Source organism: Caretta caretta, chromosome 4, assembly GCF_965140235.1.
Source record: "Caretta caretta isolate rCarCar2 chromosome 4, rCarCar1.hap1, whole genome shotgun sequence".
NCBI classification, from domain to species: domain Eukaryota; kingdom Metazoa; phylum Chordata; order Testudines; family Cheloniidae; genus Caretta; species Caretta caretta.
The window spans coordinates 18714726-18738676 of NC_134209.1; the positions used below are offsets into that span (position 1 = coordinate 18714726).

At 43.9% G+C, this 23951-nt stretch overlaps 1 long non-coding RNA gene across 1 annotated transcript; it reads left to right on the top strand.

Moving 5' to 3' along the window:
* LOC125635634 (uncharacterized) lies at positions 1–23576 on the top strand. The gene is made up of 3 exons (XR_007356322.2): positions 1–119; positions 21687–21818; positions 22893–23576. It is a non-coding gene; the product is annotated as an uncharacterized LOC125635634 (long non-coding RNA).
* The last annotated feature ends 375 nt before the right edge of the window (positions 23577–23951 follow it).

Below are 23951 nucleotides of genomic sequence, written 5' to 3' on the forward strand. Positions count from 1 at the left end.
GATTTCACCTAATGCATTTAGCGATTCTGCAGTCCTCTGTATAGTGAGAAGGAAACATCCATATTCTCTGTTTGGAATAGCTTCAAATGGGGAGACATGAAAAAGATAATTCAACACTGGTAAGATATTAATCTTCATTGTATTGATCTCACATTTTAATGATAGAGGAGATCTATTCGTTTGGTGATAGTTCATTTCCAGCTAATCCTAAAGGGAAAGGTTCTCGAGAAAATTTATTTTTAAATACTTTAATCTCTTTGGCAATTAGATGGAAATAATGTAGTGTGTGCAAGGTTCAGGCTTTCAAATGCTGTAAAAGGGTGCAATTTGCAATTTAAATAGTGTATTTTGTGGTTACCCTGAGTCAGAGAAATGTATCTTGTGAAGATTTAATAGCACTTGTAAGGCAAGGCGAAATATAATATCTTTATGATTACTGTGCTCATTGCATGATGTGTTTTGGTGACACATTATTGCACTAACACTGCTAATTGCAGAGTCAGCTTGGAGCTGAGTTGCAAGAAACACTTGGAGGGCTGGGGGAAGGCCAGAGGGATGCATAGGCACGTGTGCTGAGGAGAGTCAGACGGGGGGTGCTCCAGTTCGCCCTGCCCATCCCCACAAGCTTGCATGTCACTTTTCTTCTAGTGCTGCACAAAGGGTGCTGTGTAGCTTTACTGCCCCAGGAACAGAGCAGGAGGCTGAGTCCAACAGTCCCCTCACCGAGCAGCAGCAGCTTCCCCCTCTGAGCCACGCTAGCCACAGCATCGGCGGCATCAAAGCTCCATCCATTCCCTGCCCACCTACCTCTCTCTGTGGGAGTAGCTGCCTGGCAGAAATTTAGAAGAGCCTATGCAAGGGTGTTCATAGAATCCTAGAATATCGAGGTTGGAAGGGACCTCAGGAGGTCATCTAGTCCAACCCCCTGCTCAAAGCAGGACCAATCCCCAATTTTTGCCCCAGATCCCTAAATGGCCTCCTCAAGGATTGAACTCACAATCCTGGGTTTAGCAGGCCAATGCTCAAACCACTGAGCTATCCCTCCCCCCAGTGTTACCTAGCACTGGTCAGTTCTTCCCCACCTCCCCAAGCGGGAAACTTTGACCCTTTTTTTAAAATCCCCCACACCAAAAAACAATTTTTTTTTCCAGCAACCAAAGCCAGTAATTTTTCAGCCGAAAACTGCTGTTCCCCCCCACCCCCGTCCCCCCCATGTTCCCCTGGCCCTACACACACATTGTTTGGTCCAAACTGACAAGCTTCCAGTTTTGGCTGAAGATTTTCAGTTTTCAAACAAAAAATTGATTTCCCCTCCACTCCCCCAAGGAAATCAGACATTTTCTGTGAACAGTTCTGTTTAGTGGAAACCCCAAATACCTGTCAAAAACGAAGGTTGGTGGATGTGTTTTGACCAGTCCTAGTATGACAGTAGAGAATCTCATGCCCTTTCATTCCCCTGTGGGGAGAGCAGGTCAAGCTAGGAACACTGGGGAACTTCTGGGTGCTGAGCTCTTCTGCAAACCTGATCCTTCATCTTTATATGTTATAATAAAAGGGGGCGGACAGCAGATGTGCCATGGAATGGTAGTTCCCAAGAGCAACACAGCTTCATCACTTAACACAGCTATTTAGGGGATAATGAGGTGCTCAGATTCCCCACGGATGGGAACCATGTAAGTATATACATAGATGGCTAGCTAGCTAAGTTTCTTGCAACATCTGCCTTAGAATCAGTTATTTGGGCAGGGTAAACCCCATTTGTAGCAGAGGAGCAATAAGCATTTGATGGAAGGATCAGCTCCTTAACCCGTAGATGTTATTTTAATGGCCGAAGTAGGAATATGGGTCTTTATCCCCTTCGGCGATTTGCCTGTTTGGAAAAATCAAAGGGAATCTGTTTCTGTAGTTCCAACTTCCAGACCACAGCTGATGTAAAATGGAATAACTGCGGCAATTTACAGCAGCAAGGGATCTGGCCCATTGACTTAAAGGACACAGTGCTGATTTACACCAGCTGGGGAATCTGTCCTCTCTGTATTGGGAGAGCGTTATGTAGGTTTGGGACCCACTCCCGCTACCAGAATGTTGCCTTCATCCAGGCTCTTTTGTAATACTAAACATTCTAAGATCGAATACTCATGCCCCTTTAAAACGAAGCCAGTCGGGGGGGCTGAGCAAAACAAAATTACAAGATTTGATTTTGTTTTAATAAAAGGACGTTCATGTGGATTAGAGAGACTAATTCGACTGTGGCCACGCTTGCTGCAGTGATTGCTCTGTGGCCAATTCCAGGCTTTTACAGCCTGATCAGCGCTGGGGTGGGGGTCGGAGGTGCATGGTTTACATGCCTGGAAGTACTGGGTAGGATTTTCCAAAGTGCTCAGGGTGGGCCTAACTCTGCTGCTGTTGGAGTCAGCGGTAAAACTCCCACCAATTTCTGTGGGAACAGGGTTAGGCTTACGCCGAGGACTTCCCACCTGTTACAGCTGCATGGGGCAAGGACGGTGCTAGTGAGGGCATGGGGGGCACGGACGGACTGTGCTCACCTGCAGGACTTCCCACACTTACTATCCCAGCACAGCCCTGTCAGAGCATGGAGAGAGGGAGGTCAGATTGGCAGTGACCGGGGGGAAGAGTTCACCTTCTCTGCAGTGGGTGGGTGAGGATCACTCCCCAGGATTATCTCATTTAATCATTTCCCTGTCATCATGAGGGCCTCAAGCACCGGTGCACCTTGGTCCCTTTTATTTACTGCCTGTGGCACATAATAACCGAGTCTCCTGCGGGTCTCTTTCACTTTGGTCTCATTGCAGTTGTTGGTTGTTAGTGTGTGGGTAGCCTGTGATATGCAAGGGTTCAGACTGGGTGATCTGGCGGTCGCTTCTAGCCTTAAACTCTGTGAGTCAGCAGTGTGCCCTTGTTGAGTCAGCAGTGTGCCCTTGTTGCCAAGAAGGCCAATGGCATTTTGGGATGTATAAGTAGAGGCATAGTGAGCAGATTGAGGGACGTGATCATCCCCCTCTATTTGACATTGGTGAGGCCTCATCTGGAGTACTGTGTCCAGTTTTGGGCTCCACACTACAAGAAGGATGTGGATAAATTGGAGAGAGTCCAGCGAAGGGCAACAAAAATGATTAGGGGTCTGGAACACATGACTTATGAGGACAGGCTGAGGGAACTGGGATTGTTTAGTCTGCAGAAGAGAAGAATGAGGGGGGATTTGATAGCTGCTTTCAACTACCTGAGAGGTGGTTCCAGAGAGGATGGTTCTAGACTATTCTCAGTGGTAGAAGAGGACAGGACAAGGAGTAATGGTCTCAAGTTGCAGTGGGGGAGGTTTAGGTTGGATATTAGGAAAAACTTTTTCACTAGGAGGGTGGTGAAACACTGGAATGCGTTACCTAGGGAGGTGGTAGAATCTCCTTCCTAAGAAGTTTTTAAGGTCAGGCTTGACAAAGCCCTGGCTGGGATGATTTAATTGGGGATTGGTCCTGCTTTGATCAGGGGGTTGGACTAGATGACCTCCCGAGGTCCCTTCCAACCCTGATATTCTATGATTCTATGATTCTATGACTGTGCGACACCTCCCCACCCCGCCCATTGCTGGCTGCATTAGCTGCCTTGCCCCTGTGCTTTGGAAGCAGCCAAATGATGAGGTGGGTTTTGAACATGCTAATGAATTGCTCGGTATGGGAGGAGGGACAAAAATGTCCTTCACTGGGCTTTGGATCAGGCCCTATATGAACTCTTTTGTCTATATAAATCTTGAAGGAGTTCAACCCTGTGTTCTGTATGACAGCCTGGAAATAAGGGGATATTTTTATTCCTATCTTAACAAACCATTATCTCCCAAGAGGAATAAAGGGACACAATGCATGGATGATCTTACAAGTGAGTTTCCGATGGCCAGATATAGCCAATGATGTCATACTATTTAACACAAACCAGCGGAGCTGGTTGGGAACTTTCGATTTGAAAAAGCAGTTTCTGCAAAATCAAAGTTTTCTATGGGAAGACAATTTTACAGACATTTTTAGATTGTTCATTGGGAAAACTGAAACAAAATATTTCATTTCAGGTCAGTTTGAGCTGAATCAGAATATTTTGGTTTGTTGAACTGAGCTGAAACATTTTATTTCAAATCAGTTTGACTTTAAGTGGCAGCTGTCTGAGATGCTTCTTGGGAGTTGTAGTTCAGGAGCTTCATTTCCACAGTCTCCTCTGTGGGCTAGTGCCTTAGCCAGACTACATCTCCCATGATGCGCCAGAGTCTCGCCTATAACTGACCTGCATGGTGCATCATGGGAGTCGGATGACTGCAAGTGCATCATGGGAGATGCTCTCTAGCCAGAGAGGCCAAGTCATTTAGAAAAATGAGGTCATGAGGCATCTGAACTATGTTTCCCCACAGGCACATCATGGTACTAGAGACAGATGCAGTTGGACTGACTTGAAATGTCTGTTTGGTTTAACAAACTGAAATTACATTTTTTGATGCAGGAATGTTGAAATGTCTCATTTTCATTGAAAATGTCAATTTTTGTGGATATTTCTAAATCAAATGTTTGCAGACTTTTTGTTCTGTGATAAATGTTGATATTTCAACTTTTTTTCTCTCAGTTAGAGATGAAAACAAATACAGAAATATTAGAATTTCCCAGAGGATGTATATTCCAATTTTTATTGAGCTTTACCAATCAGTAAACCAGTGGGAAAGAACCAGAAGTAAACCACTTGACTAGAACAGTCAGTGAAACACTTCTATCATGTCATAATTTAAACACAGGTGTCAGCTGGAGGAAACACTTTAAAATCCAGGTTTTCAAAAGGGGTCAGCACCCAACAGCTCCTGTTTAGGCACAGATAACGAAAAAAAAATTCCAGCACCCAGCAGCTCCCACTGAAAACTGTAGCATCTGCTAGGGACTTTGAAAATCAAGCCACTTCATGCAAGTGTCTAAATAAGAACTGAGCTCTTTGGAAAACTGGCCCCTTGTTAAGGGTGCTGAGCACTTTTGGACAAACTGGCCCAAAGACTGTTCTTGCCCTCCCCTCCTCCCTGCAAAGAACTTACAATCTTGGTTCATGACTAGACATAACAAGTGGATGAAACAAAGGCATGTAATGGAAAAGTAAGGGGCATGACGCAATGGTGAACACTGCAAGTTTTGCGAGGTAGGTAGTAGTCACAGATCAATGCCTGCCTAATTCTGGTCAGGTTGCAGAATTTGGTAAACTTCACAGCAGAGGTGAGTCTCCCTGAAGGATATGAAAGAGGATAAGGTGGTGGCTTTATCCATGTTGCGGGAGTTTTTCTTATGTATATAGGGCAGAAGAAGAAGAAGTGTTTGAAGAAGTAGTTAACTGGCAGATTTGAAAGGCTGGGAACACTGGTGGAGTGAAGGCACCCTTGAGAGAAAGGCTAATCTTAAAGGTGATGGACATAGGATTGAGGTAACAGCTTGGGAATTTTGGCCTAGGGCAAATACATAGTGATTCTCCAACCAAAGGATGCTGAGGTCAATACGCACTTAGAGCTGAACAACCTGGTGGGCACTGGGCCGGGTTACAATAGTAATGGGGTTTTTATGTTTCCTTGCAGACTTTACAAGTCCATTACTGTCACAGTCAATCTGGGACGTCTGGACATCCTACTCCCTGCCTGTGTGTAAAGCAGAGAGATCAAGAGATAGATTACAGTGCAGGTTTATTGTTGTCTCGAGTGATGTATTGACTGTTTTCCAGGATTTTTCATTGCTTTCCCTCCCTAGTGGAAACTTGAATAAGAGAGTCCTGGAATTCATGTGAACACACACTTCTTCTAACCAAGCACTTGGATAAGCAGTTTCTGAATAGATAAATCACAGGTGTCTGTTGCTTGCAAATCTTTAAGGAGAATAGCTTGGAACCTGCAAGGAAATTGCAATCCCTCTTCCTCTGTGCTGGCTGATTGGTGACTAATTTGCACAGTGAAGAATTAAAAGCAGCCAACTCCGATAGGACCATGTGAGCAGGGCATTAAAACTGAGAGTGGTGGGTTCTATTCTTAGCTCTGTTACAGACTCCTTGTGTGACCTCAGGCAAAGCTCTGTGCCTCAGTTCCCTATTGGTAAAGTGGGCATAATACTACTTCCTTTAGCAGTCTGGTCTATTTCCGTAGCAAACGCTACAGGGCAGGGCCTCTCTCTTATGTGGCTGGACAGTGCCCAGAACATCAGTGCCTTGATTTTGATTGGGTCTGATGGTCAAAAATCTGTATCGCTAATATCTATAAGGTGCGCCCTATCCTGCCTTCATCCCCACCTCAGTGAGGTGGTTGGGGCTCTGAATGACAGTTCTAAATCCAATTTAGTTAAAAGTATTATACAAACAGCCGGACAAAGCCAAGTAGGAGGCGTCAGTGGGGCAGGTGGGGCTTAGGCTGGCCTTGACAGAGTGCCTAAAACTGGGCACTCAGGCCTGGGTGCGCACAAAGAGTCAGGCATGGCAATACTGGGCATCACAACACCCAACGTGTAGGCACCTCACTGCGATTCACAAAGTCAGAGTTCAGCTCTTAGGCTTAGGGGGAGGGATAGCTCAGTGGTTTAAGCGTTAGCCTGCTAAACCCAGGATTGTGAGTTCAATTTTTGAGGGGGCCATTTAGGGATCTGGGCCAAAAATTGGGGATTGGTCCTGCTTTGAGCAGAGGGTTGGACTAGATGACCTCCTGAGGTCCCTTCCAACCCTGGTATTTTATGATTCCTGGACAATGACTGGGGAGAACTAGGCACCTTAGACCAGGCAGGGTTCTCACAACACATTTTTTGGTGGCCTCGAAGTGCGGCCACCAACTCTTACTTAATTAGTACTTAATTAACTTTAGGAAAAAAACAATAAATATGCTCATACACATGCAAATCATTGTAATTTGTTGAATCTTTTTGCAGACTCAATAATAAAAATAAGGTACAGTTGTATCTATTCTTTACTGGAGCTAAACAGAACAGAAACACAAATAAGGTGCTCTGCAAGGTCTTGTCTTTTGTTATGGTTGCTTCTTTTGCTTTTTTTGGTTGCTTTTGTAAAAAAGACTTGTGAGCTAGTAAGTCTGCTGCTGTGAAAAGTGATATTAACAAACACACACCTATCACTTTTCACAGCAGCAGACTTAATCAGTCCTGGCAAGCCTGGGGACAAATTAAGCCTTGGAGGGGGAGGTCGGTAGAGGAAAGTAGGAGATGGGGGGAGGGATGCATGATGGGCTGGCGGAGGCAGTGGGAGCCAGGGGTGATGGGGGGTGAACCCCGCAGCCGGGGGTTGGAGTGCTGTGGCCAGAGCCTGCTGCCCACCACCCAAGGACTGGAGCCTGACCCTCTACATCCCCAGGAAGGTGGGGAACTCACTAGCTGCGTGCTCCTCCAGCGTTTCTCTCTCCAGAGGGGGGCAGGGTCCAACCATTGCTGGTGGCTCTCAGGGAGGGACCATTTCTTTGCCCCACTCCCATCGCTGCCCAGGAGCTGTGGCCTCAAGAAAAGCCCATGGTGGCCGCATGCAGAAATGCTGCCTTAGACTGTGATTCCCAAACACCAGTGCACTAGGCAGCTTCCTGCCTAAGCTAGCCAACCAGAGATGGGTGTACTAAGCCCCACTCCTCTGACACAGCTAGGTGCATAAGTCCAGGCTGGGGGAGGCACCTCGCGCAGCTAGAAATTCTTGGTCGTGAGCCCTCTTTGGCTTTAGGTGCTGATGCTGTGTGAGTAAGAAGCTGGGGGAGGCGGCTCTGCCTCCTGACTTATAGCCCACTCCTCAGACAGAGAGGGGACTTGAACCCAGGGTCTCCCATATCCCAGGTGAGCACCCTAATTACTGGGCTGAATGTCATGTGGGAGGCCAGCCTGTTCCTTACCCCTCACACACACACTGCTTTGTGTGAACCTGCCTGAGGGCCTGTCAGGGTTCCTTCCCCACTCTGAACTCTGGGGTACAGATGTGGGGACCTGCTTGCAAGACCTCCTAAGCTTATTTTTACCAGCTTAAGTTAAAAACTTTCCCAAGGCACAAATTCCACCTTGTCCTTGAACAGTACGCTGCCACCACCAAGTGATTTAGACAAAGAATCAGGGAAAGGACCGCTTGGAGTTCCTGTTCCCCCAAAATATCCCCAAGCCTTTACACCCCCTTTCCTGGGGAGGCTTGAGAATAATATCCTAACCAATTGGTTAGAAAGTGAACACAGACCCAAAACCCTGGATCTTTGGACACTAAAAAAAAAAAATCAATCAGTTCTTAAAGGAAGAATTTTAATTAAAAAAAAAAAGAAAAGGTAAAAATCCCCTCTGTAAAATCAGGTTGGAAGATAACTTTACAGGGTAACAAAAGATGTCCAAAACACAGAGGAACCCCCTCTAGCCTTAGTTTCAAAGTTACAACAAAACAGGGATAAACCTCCCTCCAGCAAAGGGAAAATTCACAAGTTGAGAAAACAAAGATAAACTAATATGCCTTGCCTGGCTGTACTTACAATTTCTGTAATACGAGAGACTGGTTCAGAAGGGTTTGGAGGACATGGATTGATGTCCGGTCCCTCTTAGTCCCAAGAGCAAATGAACACAGAAACAAAGAACCCAAAACAAAGCCTCCCCCTGACCCCAAATTTGAAAGTATCTTTTGTCCCCATTGGTTCCTTTGGTCAGGTGCCAGTTATCTCATCATAGAAGGCAATTAGATTAGTCAGGCATGACTTGCCCTTGGTGAACCCATGCTGACTGTTCCTTGTTGAACCTCATCAGATTTCTTTTGACCCAATCCTCTAATTTGTCTAGGACCCTCTGTATCCTATCCCTACCCTCCAGCGTATCTACCTCTCCTCCCAGTTTAGTGTCATCTGCAAACTTGCTGAGGGTGCAATCCACACCATCCTCCAGATCATTTATGAAGATATTGAACAAAACCGGCCCCAGGACCGACCTTTGGGGCACTCCACTTGATACCGGCTGCCAACTAGACATGGAGCCATTGATTGCTACCCATTGAGCTCGACAATCTAGCCAACTTTCTATCCACCTTATAGTCCATTCATCCAGCCCATACTTCTTTAATTTGCTGGCAAGAATACTGTGGGAGACCGTGTCAAAAGCTTTGCTAAAGTCAAGGAACAACACGTCCACTGCTTTCCCCTCATCCACAGAGCCAATTATCTCGTCATAGAAGGCAATTAGATTAGTCAGGCATGACTTGCCCTTGGTGAACCCTTGCTGACTGTTCCTGATCACTTTCCTCTCCTCTAAGTGCTTCAGAATGGATTCCTCGAGGACATGCTCCATGCTTTTTCCAGGGACTGAGGTGAGGCTGACTGGCCTGTAGTTCCCAGGATCCTCCTTCTTCCCTATTTTAAAGATGGGCACTACATTAGCCTTTTTCCAGTCATCCAGAACCTCCCCCGATCGCCATGAGTTTTCAAAGATAATGTCCAATGGCTCTGCAATCACATCCGCCAACTTCTTTAGCACTCTCGGATGCAGTGCATCTGGCCCCATGGACTTATGCTCATCCAACTTTTCTAAATAGTCCAGAACCACTTCTTTCTCCACAGAGGGCTGGTTACCTCCTCCCCATGCTGTGCTGCCCAGTGCAGTAGTCTAGGAGCTGACCTTGTTCGTGAAGACAGAGGCAAAAAAAATCGTTGAGTACATTAGCTTTTTCCACATCCTCTGTCAGTAGGTTGCCTCCCTCATTCAGTAAAGGGCCCACACTTTCCTTGACTTTCTTCTTGTTGCTAACACACCTGAAGAAACCCTTCTTGTTACTCTTAACATCTCTTGCTAGCTGCAACTCCAGGTGTGATTTGGCCTTCCTGATTTCACTCCTGCATGCCCGAGCAATATTTTTATACTCTCCCCTGGTCATTTGTCCAATCTTCCACTTCTTGTAAGCTTCTTTTTTGTGTTTAAGCTCAGCAAGGATTTCACTGCGAAGCCAAGCTTAGGCACCTACTGCAGAGGGTTGTGCATCACAGTGGTCCTGAAGCTGGGGATTTAGGTGCCTAACTCCTTTTGTGCATCTGGGTCTCAGTCAAGGCAAGAAAGATGCAGGCAAGTCCCTTAAAAGCTTCTACAGACAATGCGCTACTTCCAAACTTGCCCCCTTAGGAAGGGCCAGATTGTGGCATTCAGTCACTATCCCACCTTAAGGATGGTGTGGAGGACCCCTGTCCCAGGGGGAGCTCTAACAGGGATTGTGGCTTCTGAGGCCATATTCCCGCTCTGTGTATGGTGGTGGGGTGCAGGCTACTTTACCCTGAGAGCTGCTGCCCCCTCTTCACTCCCAACCAGAGCAGGGGGTATGGGGTAAGCGAGTGGCAACTGCGCCCCAAAGGGCAAAACTGCCTCTGAGCCTTGTCTACTGGGTGTGTGGGTGGGAAGCTCTTTGATGGTGACACAAAGAAATAAAGTTTTCCCCCCCACCCCAATACGGATTAGCTCTACCCAGTGTGAGAATGAGGCAGCTGTGATGCATATGTCAGTAACAGCACCCCTTCAGGGTGGAGAGGAAGAGAGACAGATCACAGGCCAAAAGGCTCATCTCCACGATAAACCACCTGAGAACTAGGACAGAACCCTGAGAGCTGCAGAAAGGGCAAAGGGGCTCAGGGAGGAAGTGGTAAAGAGGGCAATTGAGGCTGGCTTCGTAGGTGGAGTGAAAGCCACAGTCAAACTCTTGATAAAATAATAGATCTAACAGGTAGGGCAGGGTTGAATTCTGATTCTAAATATTGATGCTAGGGATGGGATGTTAAAATCAAGGCGAGGGCAAATCCAAAGATATTCAGGTATTAACTCCAGGGTCACAGTTTATATTAAAGGTACATTTGTTTTTATAAACAGTTAGTAAGGGGTAAATCAATGATTGATAGGTGTTGTTATGCACATTATGCCCCTGAGTCATATGTCCTGGAAGTGTTAACGATGAGGTGTTTACATTTTCCAGCCAAAAATTTGCCCTGTCATAAAATATTTTTTCACTTAAATCAAAATTTCCCTTCAGAAAAATGTTGATTTCAATTAAATGTTTCCATTTACCAACCAGAAGATTTGAAATGAGAAATTTCTAAAATCAAGCAATTTTTTAAAGTGTTGGCTTACAATAATTGACTTTTTGGAAGCTGAAAAAGTCTCCATTTTTTATTTTTGTGATTTTTAAAGGGGGAGTTCCCCTTTCTCCCCATTTTTACTTCTCCCTTTCTTTTCCTCATTGACAAAGTTGGAAAAAAGTAAGGAAAGGTCTGAAAGTGGAATTTTCCTAACTGTTACACCCTTTTTTACCTCCCTCCTTTTCTCCAGATTGTAGAGAGGGGGGAGCAAAAACCTAAAAAGAACGCTAAAATTCCAATAATTGTAAACCAAAAACTGCAATAACATTTCAAATCCAAGGAATAACATTTTATTTTGACATTTGAAGATGAAATGAAAACTTTCATTTAGTTTCTAAATGAAAATTTCCATGGAAATAGGAAAATCTGGGTGAAAATATCTTAGCTGAAAATTTTTGAAGTCATTTCCCCCCACCGTTGCAATTTTGCACAAGAAAAAAATTGTGTTTTTTCCCACCAGTTCTGGTTATAAGTAACCTTTTGGCCTGTTGGACTCTTGAAGTGTCTATAATAAGTGACTAACCATTTATTAAAACATTTATTAATCATTTATTAACCTTTTTATAAACTACTTATAAATGTACCAGTGCTATAAAGTGTGACTGGGAGGTGCTACATCCTGCTTGTGGAGCTGAGGAAATATCCCAAAACTATTTAGAGCTTGTACATCATAACTAAGTTGTGACACTGCTTCCTCATGACATGAGATTGCCATTGTGATGTTTTCACATTGCATCTCACCGGCATGACACCGTTACCCACGCTGACATACTTTGTCCCTCTCTAGTGGATAGCCCATCCATCTATGAACATTTTGGAACTGATCTTCACGCTCAAGCTGTAGAAGACTCATGGTTTTGGATCCAAAGGGACTAGATTCAGTCCCCAGAGCTGTGTTGCAACATTTTGATGTGATGAGTTTGCTTGGGAAAAAGAAATTGAAAGTAGAAACACTAGCTAAGCTGATGGGGTCTTTGTGTGCAGTGCAAGGCGACAGTCCCATTGTAATGGAATGTTGGAATATTATGTCTGCCAAAACCAACTTCACAGACTTCTGGGTTCAGTTCTATGACCTAAAATGTATCTGTCTTGGACTTTCACCAGAAAGGTTGGCCCATCCCCAGTTACATCCTCCACTCATCAAAAAATTATTTAAAAAATTGCCCGTGTGTAACACAATTTTTACGTGGCTGTCATGCCAATGAGCCATCAGATAGCTATTTGAGTTTAGCCATGTTCCCAGGGCTCTGCTGATATGGACTCTGCTAATACAGAAACAAGAAAGTAATCAAAAACAAACAGTTGCAATGCCATCTTAATTTTGGTTCAGATGAAAATACAGTGGGGTGGAAATAAGCAATGTTTGCCAAATGGGAAAAGAAATACTGGCAAGGAGACGTTATTTGCTAGCTTCTAAAATGGTGAGGCAAAAACAAAATATCTGCACATTTCAACCTGTGGCACATTAGAATTCATGCATAATCTCACGGCAGGGAGACTGTAGAAAGTACAGGTAGGTGTTTGTAGCTGGCTTTTTACAGGTAGCAAATGTCCAACGCTAAATTTAATCTAGATCTGATTTTTACCGCCACAACTGAAACAACACTGCATTAGCCTCTGTGCTCCATGCACATTTTGTATGAAACTCAGGGTTGATGGGCAGATTGTTAATGTCAGTCATCAACCCAATGGGAGCAGAGAAACCTGGCAGCAATAATCTAAAATGGATACCAAGAGGAAGGGGGAATAAAAAAAAACAGCTGTATGAGCAAACACTGGCAAATATTAGCAAACATTTGTCAATATTTTCTCCTCCTACCCAGCAAAATGCAAACTAGAACCAGTATTATAGGGTATGTCTATACAGCAAAAAGATGGTCAAGTGGGAGCATACCTAAACTAGCATACCTACACTAGCTTGAAACCAGCTAGTGCAGGTAACAATAACAGTGAAGACAGCACAGCATGGGCTTCAGCGTGGATAATACAAGCCCAGTTGGACCCTCATTCACCCACATGGCATTGTTTTAACTGCAGTAGTTACTCATACTAACTGGATCCAGACTAGCCGTTGGTGGGTAGAATACTTAGAGAGAGAGTGGATTTGGAATGCTGCTGAGATCAATGCCGGAGCAGGGATGGAAGTTGTGAGTTACAACCATTGTGGCTGGGATTTTCAAAGGAACTGAAATTCAGTGCGAGATGGATGCCCCTTTGAAAATCCCAATCTAACTACTTACTTTCTGCTTTTGTGGGCAATGGAGGCAATGGGAACTTTTGTTATTGACTTCAATGGGGGCCAAGATTTTGCCGTACCAATTCTTGCTTGTTTTGTTTGGGGGTAGAGGAGGCTCAATTTGGTTTTATTCATTGTCCAATCTTCTGAGTCAGTCTTAGGTCACAATGTTTTGTAGAGAAAAGATAGAAGTGCATTTAAACCATGTGAAGTTCCCTTTCTGATCACTCGGAGCTTGCCAGTTTACTGGTAAAATTGGTAAAAGAGCTGCTGGTCAAAATGAGAGTCCACATTTCAGATGGTTCCTTTAGTACTCAAAGGCCAAAATTCAAGTGATGTCATCTACATTTCACCACCCAAATTTGTAAATCTAAAGCACTGAAAGAATTTACTGGTTAGAGAACTATTCCCTGTAGTGTACAGCCAGTGGTTCCTAGTGGTTAGCACCTATAGTTGGGGCTATGCTTCAGAAGTCATTGAAATATTTCAAAGAAAAAAATATCTTGTTGGAAAATGTTGTTTTGTTGAAATTTTCCATGTGAAAATATCAGTTTCAATGAAAGCTTTCAATTTTCCAACAGGAAAATTCAAGGTGAATTAAATGTTCATTTTGACTTAAAAATGGGGGTGCAGATGCCCCATTCTCCCTATTTTCCAACTATTTCCAGGAGGGTAAAAAGGGGGTTGGAATAAAAGAAAGGTAGAGAAAGGGGAAAATTCCAGGAGAAATCAAAATGTTTTGGTTTTCCAAAAATCAAACCCGTATTTTGAGTCAAATTGATTTTTCATTTAGAAGTTTCACCTCAAAACAAAAATCTTTGTTTTGATTAATTTTGAAATATTCTATGGACAACCTTAACAGAGCTCAGCTCCTGTTTAGGCCCTAAAATCAAGGGGGACATTTTTGTTACAAAACATTTTTGAAAATTTATGAAATTTTGACAAAATATGCTTATTATCCATTTATCATGCAAATAAAGTTCTTTACTGATGCAAGGTCAAATATTTGGTTTGCAACTTAGGCCTGGTCTACACTGCGGGGCGGGGGGAGGGGGGATCGACCGAAGTTATGCAACTTTAGCTACGTGAATAACGTAGCTGACGTCAAGGTACTTAGAGCTACTTACCGCAGCGTCTTCACTGTGGTAGGTCGACTGCTGATGCTCCCCCCGTCGACTTTGCCTGCGCTTCTCACTCCAGTGGAGTACTGAAGTCGATGGGAAAGCACTTGGCAGTCGATTTATCACGTCTTCACTAGATGCGATAGATCAACCCCTGTTGGATAGGTCGCTCCAGAAGTAAGTGTAGACATGCCCTTAGGGCCCCACATTCATAGAATCATAGAATATCAGGGTTGGAAGGGACCTCAGGGGGTCATCTAGTCCAACCCCCTGCTCAAAGCAGGACCAATCCCCAATTTTTGCCCCAGATCCCTAAATGGCCTCCTCAAGGATTGAACTCACAACCCTGGGTTTAGCAGGCCAATGCTCAAACCGCTGAGCTATCCCTCCCCCTCAAATATTAGGTGCCTAATTCTCCATTGTTTTATCATTTTCACCTGTGCAAACTGAGAGCAAAGTAGGTGGAAAACTCTCCTTTCTGATCTGGAGATATGGTTATACCCACTACTATACAAGGTGCAGGGCAATGGAGAAATAGGATCCACAATGATGTTTAGACACTGTGATGGGGTGTTCACTCCACACAAGTCCAGAGGGGGTTAATATGGGCCAGAAGGAGCCAATTAACCTCCTATGCCATAGCTGGAAGGAAGCCAGGGATTGATAAAACCTAGCTGCAGATGAAGCCCAGCTGGTGGAGGAGTTGGAATAGGATTATAAAGATAGGAAGTGAGAGCAGAAGGAGGCTGCAGGGAAGGGGCCTGGAGTCACTCTCCAGAGGAAAAGGGAGTAGGTCAGGGACAAGGGGGAAGCCTAGGAGGAAAGTAAGTCCAGGGATCCTGCCCTGGACTAGGGAGTCTGGCAAGTGGCCGAGAGGGGTGAAGTAGCCGTGGGGAGCAGAGGAAACTCTGGTGATGAACCCAGAGATGGACCAGGAGATAGAGAGATGGGGCAGGAAGGAGATGAGGGAAACAGGGATTGAGAATGAGCAGATGTAGTTTGCTAGTCATAGGGGCACTGGGCTGGAACCATGAGTTCTGGGTGGGACCAGTTTCCCCTACCAGCCCCTGGGAAGTGGCACAGGACCCAGAGGTGGAACAGACCATGTGAGACAGCCTCCGGACAGCTTGTCTGGTGGGACTTTGATACCCCACAAGGGGGGACTGTATAGTGACTTGGCCAGAGGGCTGAGTCACAAAGAGGGAACATTGTGAGTCGTTAAAAGAGAGAGGGACTGCAGTGTGAGCCTCCGATGACAGGGGGCGCCAGAGGGGGGGGGAAACTAATTTCCAAACCTAGCCACAAGGAGGTTACCTGCGGTGAGTGGAGCCCTTTACAGGCACCTAGTTCCTATTGATTTAATTGGGAGCTACACACATATCTACCTTGGAGGATCAGGGCATCCTCCACCCTTCTTGAAAAACACACACTACCAAGTCCTGGGTACAGAAATAACCCAGAAAGTTGCTGTGATGCTATGTAATGTATCAGGCCAGATTCCAATCTCATTTACAGCACTAGACAGTTAAGGAAAGTCCACTAGTGACGCCAAATATATCCCAGTGTAAATTAACAGAATTTGGCCTGTAGTGCTTTGGGGACACTAATGCAGCATCCTGTAGTAATTATTTTATGAGGCAAATGTCATTGCAGAATGAAGTTGGGAGCTAAAGGGGTTGAAATGGAGTAGATGCTTATAATAAATGTAAATGTGTCCTTTATCACCCCTGCAAGCAACAAATAAGATGAAATTTCTCCTATGCATAAAATAGATACCTATCTCTAGATCTTTTCATTTTTATCTGCTGCTGCTTCTGTCTGTGCCCACTCACTTGTTTTTCATTTTGAAACGCTTCCAAAGCTTTAACAATGTAACACACATTGGAAAGGACCTGCCCTTTTCTGGAAAAAGGAATGTAGACCATCAAGAATACTATATAGCTAAAGAACTGGTTACCCATCATTGCTTCTAGACACAGTAAATGCACCGCAGAGGGGGCATAGCTTCCTTCAACCAGTGCTATTTGGACTCTTCCTTGGATACTGATAATCTGAATCCACTGAGTGTTTGTTGAACAAGCTATCACACACAGAAGTGCCCATAGGGATTTTATGGAAATCAAGAGGAGGGACATGGTAGCGCAAAGAAAACAGCATGTTTAGCTCACAGATGCCAATTGCAACTCCTTTTGATAGGGATGTCTGCTTCCGGATTCAACTCCCGCATGCTGCAATGGCAGAAATAACTGAAAGATGATGTGAAAAATATAAACCCAGCTTCAATCAACTATTTGGAGATGAGTAAATCCAGCCCCAGGAGAAAGCTGGGAGAGGGTTTCTGATTTTTAAGCAATGTTCCCTAAATGTGAAATAATGGATTTTTGCCAATACTGTCAGAGTTGAATACTGCTAAGCTGTAAAACCTGCTTTCCAGTCCCACATACAGTTAAGCACACTGAAATAAAGACCACCTTGTGGGATTATAGTAAAGAATGTATCCCTCAGTCAAACACTAATATCTTCAGGTTTAGAAGTAGGCTGTGAATCCTGCTGAAATAAATGCTTGTTTAAGGACTAATCTGCCTGAAGGAATAATTTTCTGTGCACTTAGAGCTAAATTACATGTTAAAGTGCTAGGCAGGTAACAAGCCCTGAATTCTGCTTAGTCAGATGCAATCTTGTAGTAAGTGTTTAGCATATGTAATGTTTCTGAATGACCTTCCAATTAAACCCTCGTCATTTGGCATATTATTAACCTGCATGGAGACTAAAAAAGAGTAACAATAAAAAGACAGCCAAGCAGTTAGGAGAGTTGAACATAGACTATGCCCTAGTCCAGATGAAACTGGACTCCATCCTAGCCTGAAGTGTCCTTTTAAGGGGTAGTTTGGAGCTTATGGCTGTAACAGCCGGGGAGCCGTGCCACACCGTTGGGCTGGGCTATAGAAATGGGACAAGGAAGCTGACTGAGCAAGGGGGACCAGAAGCCATGTTGACTGCTACAGGTTGCAGGCCCCAGGTTGCTAGCCTAACCTGGGCCTTAGAGAGTCTGTTTTTTCTAACGGGAAGGAGGGTTGTTCTGACTCAGGGCTTTAAGTTAAGGGCCTTATGAACTCAGTAAAGTGGGTCCTCCCCTGATCTGACGCCTAAGGGAGAAAATCTGCTTGCCTCCTAGAACATTAAGGACCCTAGTCACTCTGCTGGCTGGGTGTTGGTTTGGAGCCTTATTTAAAGGGCACATCTTTTTTCTCTTTGGGGTTGGCCTCTCCCTTCTTGGATCCTGGGTAGCCCGAGAGGATCCTTTTCATTGGAGGCTTTTAAGAACAGGTTGGACAAACACCTGTCAGGGATGGTCTAGGTTGACTTGGTCCTGCCTTAGCAAGGGGGGCTGGACTAGATGGCCTCTCGAGGTCTCTTCCAGCCCTACACCTCTAAGATTCTGTACATATTGGACTCAGATGTGTGGCTAAAAACAGTTAAGTCAATTTTCCTGGTTCGAACGTGTGGTGGAGGTTTTAAGCAGTATTGATTACATGACTGGGGCTCAGATGATGATTGGTAGCATGGATGATAGCTGCTACTTTGGTCATTCTCCTCCCCCACCTCACCCCCTTTACATCTCTCTGGTGTAGGTGAAGGTCCCCCAGAGCTTTGGATGGGATTCCCATTGGGGCAGGGTTTATATAAAACTTCAATCTAAACCTCTTATGAAAGGACTGAAGGGGAATGAGTGGTTCAGAGGCACTTTTCCCTTTTGTGAACTTTTCTTTCCTCCCCTACTGATGCCCACCCTCGTCACTAACTCCTTCTCAGACCTTGTAGGGGGCTCCTGGCTTCCAAAATTGAAAGGATTCAGCAGAGATAAGACCACGCCTAATTCCACCCCGATGAAGCTTGATGGTTCCAGATATGTAGACTGTGGACACAGGAAGTCAAGGCAGTCGAGCTGAACAGGAGTCAAAAAGCTGTGACCAGCGAACTGCCTTTTCACAGTGCCCGGTGGAGGCAGCTGGGGTCTGAGCTGCCATTGGCCTAGAACACCCCCTTCCGGTGGGTTGTGTTCTGGGAGGCGAGGTGGGACTGAGACCTCTGCTTGTGTGCAAAGATGGTGGCCATTTTGTTCTGAGAGGATTGGTGTCACAGGCAGAAATACACACTGTGCTCTCTCAAGAAGACTTCAATGTCATCGTTCTCTTCATTCCAAAAGTCATTGTGACTGAAAATATTTTAAAGCACACAAGAAGTAGCTGTGTGGCATCCTGCAGCCTGACTCCTCCTCCCCCACTTCTCATGCCCACAGGGCCTCGCCATGCAGCCCAAGGATTCCCCTCAGACACATGCATGAGTATGTCAGTGAAGGCCCGGATGTGAGGTGCGTGAGGAGTGTTGTGGAGGGGAGGGAGGTGCTGCAAGACTGCTCTATGTCTGTGCATATGTTAATAGGTAAGGTGCTCGTACATGGTGCTCAAGAATATATGGCATAATTCCTGAGGTCTGTAGGATCAATAACACTTGTGATGGGGAAATAGCTTTGTCTGCACAGCTCTTTACATCAGCTTTTAACCAATGGCGTGAAGGATGGTTGTTGGGTATTATTATTATTATTTATTTGGCGTATGCAATCCGGACAAGCCCAGCCACAGTGTTCTCCTCAATGATGTTCAAGACTCAGGCCTCCAGGAAGTTGAATCATTTTGCAGTCCTCAGCAATATGAGTCATAGTTTGTGGCTGCCCAGATTGACATTGTCTCTGAAACGCCACCGAAATTCGGTTGCAGCACAAATTCCATGTCCAGTACGAAACTGGGTCAGAAGGTCCCGCTGCCTTCATCATAAATCAGACACAGGTTGATGCTGAGTGGGCTCTGAGACAAGATCATTATTTGTCACTTTCCCTGCAGACCATGAAGCATCCTCTACTGTAAATCCCGCACATGGTAAACTTATCCACAATGGGCAACGTGAGGGCAGGTGACCACGTGGTAGATTAAACAGGTCTTTAATTAATGGTAGATGGGGCATATCGTGTAATTTTTCATGAGCTATGCTACATTTTCCTCTCTGTAACCACTGCGTGGAGCAATATTGCAGAGAATCGGTAACCATGGTAGAGGAGTAGACTTAAGTGTGCCTGAAATAATACTCATGGTGCAATTAAGTCGTATGTAGATCATCTATGTGGAGAGAAGTGAATCCACACTGGAACGCAATACTCCACTGCTGAATGACAGAGTGCCAAGGCTGAAGTGGTGTAACAATTGGGCATTGGCCCCCCATGTCCTTCCAGCCGGTTCTCCGAGCAGGTTGCTGCCCTGTTTGACCTTAGTTGCTGTCTTTGTGAGATGGTCACGCTATGTGAGAGTTCTATCCAACGCGACGCCTAGATAGATCAGGTGTGAGTCATGCTTTATTTATTGACCATTAAGAACTGTGATCGCCTCTCTGCCCACTTGTGCATGAGCTGATGATCTCCATTTACTAAGCCAGGAGCAGCCCATCAGAAACTGAGCCAGTGGCCTTCTCTCTCTCCCCCCTTTCCTTTCCTCGCTATGCTCCCTGGAGTAAATCAAGAATAAAACCAAGCACACCAAGAAACAAGGAGAGATTTATTTGGAAACACCACTGACCACAGCACTGCGTCTTTGGCACTTCTAAGGCACCCTTACAAGAAACAGGCTACTGACTCAGAAACCTCTGCACCTCCCCATGCTTGCGCTTTTGTTTGTGTAATAAACTAAATTAAGTAAGCTAACGAGTCATCAAGCAAAGCTAAGTAAAAACAGATCTCAGGCGATTTTCTAATTGGAGTCAAGGCAGTGTACTGCGAATAGTCATTGTTGCTGCAGATGTATTGCAGAGATTGGCCTTTTGCCTTCATGCCTAGCATGACAAAGCCGTGCCATCAGTCACAGCTGTGTGCCTGTTTAAACCCAGGGCTATAGACCCTAATCAAGACAGGGGCCTTCCTAAAAAAGGAAAGCTAAGCCTGGAAGAAGGTACTTTTCTGTATTTTTGGTAGGCTGAGTCATGCGATGAAACACTTTCTCTAAAAACAGCTGTAAGACCTTACGCTATACCCCTTCCTTTTGAGTGTTGGTATTCAGACCACCTGCCTATGCACGGCCTTTAACCTCTCCCAAGCTGGTGGTATAATCTGTCTTGATTAGATGCTGTGGCTCTGATACGGTTTCAAATTCTTTTTATATTTGTCTTGTCATATCTACCTATTCATCCGCAAAACACTAACAATAGATAGAGGACAAGGTAGTGCATTTAGTGTGCTATTTAAAGCTGTCTGTGGTTGGATGTATTATGACTTCATATTCTTCTCTCTGCAAATACATTCAAAAGAGAGAGAATACAGATGCCAGACCTGCAATCAGAGCTGCAAAAACTTTTTTTTAAGTGATCCATATAATCTGTATTCTTTGTAATCAACATGAATATTCCTAATGCAGAAGAGAAATCAAGGCACATTGATACAAATTCAATCTGGCATGTCTAGTCCAGCATGATCTTGCCCTAGCTTTTCTGATATCATGGCTACTTAGTTAACAGTTCAGGTACAATAGGTCCCTGTTTGCTTTACAAAGATCAGTAGAAGATGTGTTTCCTTGGCAGTCCCTTATTAGCTGCAGTGAAATTACAATGCACCAAACCTCAGCTTCTCAAAACCCCACATTGTACTAAATATGGTACAGACAAAGCCTAGGTCTGCGTAAGAAACATATACATCCCTGCAAACTATAGTTTGCCATCGGCAATGGCAAGACTTGATTTATAAAGAAGGTGGAGAATATAGAATTGTTTGTACAGTTTCACAGTAATAATTACTGTAGGTAAATCAGTGCCATTTCTTTCTCTATAACTGTTCCATACAAGGGGTTTGAAATTAAATTACAAGGAACCAGCTTAATTTGGACACCAGGGCAGAACATATTCTTTTTCTGATCTTAAAGTAGTACAGAAAAAAGGAAACTAAGCTAAGCAGATATAATAGTTATCACATATATTTATACTTTATTATTATTTATGTGTAGGATCAGCAGAATTCAGGGGTTTTAATCTAATTTTGACAGATAATATCCATGTTTAATTTTAAGCATTTTAAATTTTTTACTTGTTTACATTTTCACAGTTGTGCAAAATTATGGATTTTAAGCATTTGTTTTTCTATTTTTATTTTACATTTTTTCAGTTGTGAGAATTTATGGGGGAAGATCTTAAGAAGAACAGCCATACTGGGTCAGACCAATGGTCCCTCCAGGCCAGCATCCTGTCTTCTGACAGTGGCCAACACCATGTGCTTCAAAGGGAATGAACAGTACAGGTAATTATCTCATGATTCATCCCCTGCCATCTACTCCAGTGGCTCTCAAACTTTCCAGAGCACTGTACTCCTTTCACAAGTCTGATTTGTCTCGTGTACCCCGTTTTATCTCATTTAAAAACTACTTGCTTACAAAATCAGACATAAAAATACAGAAGTGTCACAGCACACCATTACTGAAAAATTGCTGACTTTCTCATTTCCACCATATAATTATACAATAAATCAATTGGAATATAAATATTGTACTTACATTTCAGTGTATAGTATGTAGAGCAGCGTAAACAAGTCATTCGATATGAAATTTTAGATTGTACTGGCTTCACTAGTGCTTTTTATGTAGCGTGTTGTAAAACTAGGCAAATATCTAGATGAGTTGATGTACTCTCTGTGTACCCCCAGGGGTAAGTGTACCCCTAGTCGAGAACCACTGGTCTACTCTCAGCTTCTGGCAGTCAGAGCATGGGGTTGCATCCCTGACCATCTTAGCTAATAGCTCTTGATGGACCTGTCCTCCAGGAATTTACTTAATTCTTTTTTGAACCCAGTTATAGTTTTGGCCTTCATAACATTTCATGGCAATGAACTCCACAAGTTGACTGCGCGTTGTGTGAAGAAATACTTCCTTTTGTTTGTTTTTAAATTTGCTGCCTATTGATTTCATTGGGAGACCCACGGTTCTTGTGTTATGTGAAGGAGAAAATAACATTTCCTTATTCACGTTCTCCACAACATTCATGATTTTATAGCCCTCTATTTTATCCCCCCTTAGTCGTCTCTTTTCCAAGCTGAAAAGTCCCAGTTCTTTTAATCTTTCCTCATGTGAAAGCCATTCTATACTCTTAATCATTTTTGGTACCTTTCTCTGTACCTTTTCCAAGCCTAATATATGTATTTTTAGAAGGAGTGACCAAAAATGCATACAGTATTCAAGGGGTGGTCATACCATGGGTTTATATAGTGGCACTATGATATTTTCTGCCTTATTATCTATCCCTTTCCTAATGGTTCTTAATATTCTGTTTGTTTGTTTTTACTGCTGCTGCATGTTCAACTATCCATGATGACGCCAAGATCTTTCTTGAGTGGTAACAGCTAAATTAGACCCCATCATTTTGCATGTATAGTTGAGATTATGTTTTCCAATATGCATTACTTTGTATTTATCAACATTGAATTTTATCAGCCATTTTGTTGCCCAGTCACCCAGTTTTGTGAGATCCCTTTGTAACTTTGCTTTGGACTTAACTGTCTTGAGTAGTCTTATATCCTCTGCAAATTTTCCCATTTCACTGTTTACCCCTTTTTCCAGATCATTTATGCATATGTTGAACAGCACTGTCCCCAATTCAGATCCCTGGAGGACACCACTATTAAATCCTCTCCATTCTGAAAACTATTTATTCCTACCCTTTGTTTCCTGTCTTTTAATCAGTTACTGATCCATGAGAGGACCTTTTCTTTTATTCCATAACTGCTTACTTTGCTTAAGAGCCTTTGATGAGGGACCTTTTCAAAAGCTTTCTGAAAGTCCAAGTACATTTTATCCACTGGATAACCCCTGTCCACATGTTTGTTGACCCCCCTCAAAGAATTCTAATAGATTGGTGAGGCATGAGTCCCCTTTAGAAAAGCCATCTTTGACTCTTCCCCAACAAATTGTGTTCATCTATGTGTCTGATAATTCTGTTCTTTACTATCATTTCAACCAATTTGCCTGGTACTGAAGTGAGGCTTACTGGCCTGTTATTGCCAGGATCGCCTCAGGAGCCTTTTTTCAAAAATTAGTGTCACATTAGCTATCCTCCAGTCATCTGGCACAGAAGCTGATTTAAGTGATAGGTTACGTACCACACTTAGCAGTTCTGCAATTTCATATTTGAGTTCCTTCAGAACTGTTGGGTGAATGCCATCTGGCCCAGGTGATTTAATATTGTTTAATTTATCAGTTTGTTCCAATGAGTCAGACAATATGGGTGGGGGGATCAATCATTATTTAATGGCAGTAGATGCTGAGTTTCAAAATTAAAGCTCTGTAGCTGTTAAAACACTTTGTCATCATCACACATCAAAATATGCAAAATTAATATCCTTAAATCAAACTCTAAGAAGTTTTCCAGCAATATTTTCCTT